Source organism: Quercus suber, unplaced genomic scaffold (genome assembly GCF_002906115.3).
Source record: "Quercus suber isolate HL8 unplaced genomic scaffold, Cork oak 2.0 scaffold_345, whole genome shotgun sequence".
NCBI lineage: Eukaryota > Viridiplantae > Streptophyta > Magnoliopsida > Fagales > Fagaceae > Quercus > Quercus suber.
Genome location: NW_027069797.1, coordinates 530,840 through 533,742, shown reverse-complemented (window position 1 = coordinate 533,742; position 2,903 = coordinate 530,840).

Sequence of the window (2,903 nt, the reverse complement as noted above, 5' to 3'; positions counted from 1 at the left end):
TTGAAAAGAAAAAATTGTCTTTTTTTTTTTCTTTTTTCTAATAAATACCAATAATGTAAAAGCTCTTTTTTTGGCTCGTTGCACCTATAGGCCCAAGAAAAAGTTTACATACAAAAATTTTAAGTTGTTGATATGACAAATTATTAATAATAAATAAATAAAAATGTTAGTAACGAGCTCAAATGAAAATAAGTACAAGCTATGGCAACTCAACTATGGTAAAAAAAAAAAAATTCAAACTTTTATAGGTTCTAATTAACTCTGTTGGGATATTGGGCCCAAATGTCATTTTTATTCTCACACTGTGCCTGTGACCTAAACCGAGGACAAAGTCTTGCCCAAAGAGGAGGAATCTTGGAGAGAAGGAACTGTGTTAACAAACAAGAAAGTTAATATTGGCCATAAGGCCTCAACGGGACGAGCCGAGGATAAAAGTCTCCTCGGTTGACCAAGGCCGAGGTCAGAGGAAATGGTTTGTTGATCAAGGGAACGTTTCAGGGAGTTCTAATGAATTGGATAAGCTTTATAGAGGCACTCGACGAAAGGAGGCCCAAAAATATCTTAAGGAAAAGCTGCTACCATCGTATTAAATGTCTAGCAGCTAATTTTCTTGCTGCATTAATGTGGAGAAGACCCCTAAACAGTGTGGATTTGGCCGCCTTAACGCAAATAGGGTCAGAAAAGGTGTCTGATATGATAGACACTGAAGTGATGGCCTAAGTGATCAACAAGTGTAGGATCAAGATGCTCCAAAAGAAACTATATAATGCAAAGGATCCTTCATGGATGGGGGATTGGGGATTGAAAAGAAAAATACTATAGTTTCTAGGAACCAAATTTGTAACCAAAATTGAGAACAATATATAAGAACAGACATCTTCGGACTTTTGCCAAGGACTAATTTTCTTCAATACAATTCTTCTTCCTTTCATTCTCTTATTATCTGAACTCATTCTAGCTTTTGTTTGATTAACTAAAGCCTAGTTTTCCAATCCATTCTCTATAAATTCATTGTTTTGGGCCTTTTAGGCCTAAGTCTATCCATGTAGTGGGCTAAGAATTCAAATCTGGTCCTTACAAACTCAATTAGTAAAATTTCTGATAGTTAAATGAGAAATCTAAGGTTTAATTCCTACCTAAACTAAAAATCTATTGGTAACTTGATCTGATAATAAGGATTGTGCAAACTAGTACTGGAGCCGACAAGACCGATTGGCGCCGACATAGCCGCACCGTTGGTGAGACTGACCGATTGAGCCGAGGCCAGCAAGCAGAGGGCTAAGGGAAGTCCAACGCCAGTGCGGTGAGGCGATCAGATTTTCAAATCCAAAATTGAAATCTACCAAAACCAAATCAACCGATATGTATATATATTAATATTATTGGATTACTGTAGCAACGACTCTTTTTTAAAAACGAACCCATCAAACGATGTTGTTTCTCTTGGTTTTGAAAAAAAAAAGCACCAAACGTGGTCGTTTTGTGCTACTTTTTTTCCTCTCACCTTAACACACTCTCTCCTCTCAAGTCTCACCAGACTGCGGTAGACACCAGGTAACTATATATTATTTTTGTTAAAACTTGATTTGGGTATTCGTAGATATGGTTTGATTGTAGAGAAATCCAAAGGATAAAGTAAGTTTGATTGCTTTAAACATTTTGATTGTGTTTGTGTGTTTGGTCGCTGAGGATATAAAACAAAAAAAGGGATGATTTTGGGATTTGTTTCTATCTTTGTATCGAAGAAGAAAAAAAATGCAACATTATGTTTCACAATTTCAGTTTCACAGGTGCCGTTGAAAATGTTTTTTTTTTTTTTCCTTAAAAAACATATTTAAATGTTTAATAGGTTCTCTCAAAAAAAAAAAATTAACAGGTTTGTGTGAAAGGTTTGTCAAATAGACATTTTGCTTGAAATCTTGAACATGCTATGTATCGATATTGGGATTGAAAGCCCAAATTTTTTTATAATAAAAAAAATATTTTTTTAATGTTTTAAACCGACCCAAACTGATTAAACTAACCAAAAAAATGCATCACTATAGGTCGGAAAACTGATCCTAGGCAGTGTGCATCGGTTCCAATTATGATAAAACTGATTCCTATCAGTTCGGTGACAAATTTGAGAAAAAACTACCCCAACCGAACCGCGCACACCCATTAAACAATTATAGCAGACGTTATATATTTAAAACTCTATACAATTTTCTAATTTTTATAAATAAATAAAACTTTATAAATAAATAAATAAATAAAGAGTTTCAAACTTTTTTATTTTTTATTCTTTGGTAGATAGCATTTTTTGTAGGTCCAAGGGCTTTCCTGCTGGGTTGTACCACGTGAAACAAGCTAATTCTGGCCGTTAGATCCTACTACCCACAAAGGCCAGACAACTTTTTCTTTTGGTGGCCCCCAATCCCCATATCATACCCGCAAAGAGACAGATTTGGGAGGAGAAAAAATGTTCCTAAATTAGTTGCCTTGTAAAACAAGTTTTGTGATTCACAAATTTTTTTTGTTTTTTTTAAATTACTTTTGGTTTTGATTTGTTGGTGGAAGCATGCTGATCGCTAAAAATGCGTGTTATTATTATTATTAAAGTTACTTTTTTTTTTTCAATTTTAATTTTTTTTTACGTGGGAATCTTTTTTGTTTTTTTACGGTGTGTGAAATCAGAGGGCATTGTGTGAACGAAGATTGGTCGTTTTGGGCCATGTCAACCTTTGGATTGGAGAATAATCAAGTTGGTGAGAAAGCAAAGACAAATGGGAATGAGTGTCAGTGTGTGCTCAAAACTTGTTTTTTCAAGAAATGCTGAATTCAAAAGAATGCTTCTGTGGCTGTGGCACCACCACCTAATTTGCATGAAGAGCCTATGCTTAAAAAAAAAAAAATTTATTAAT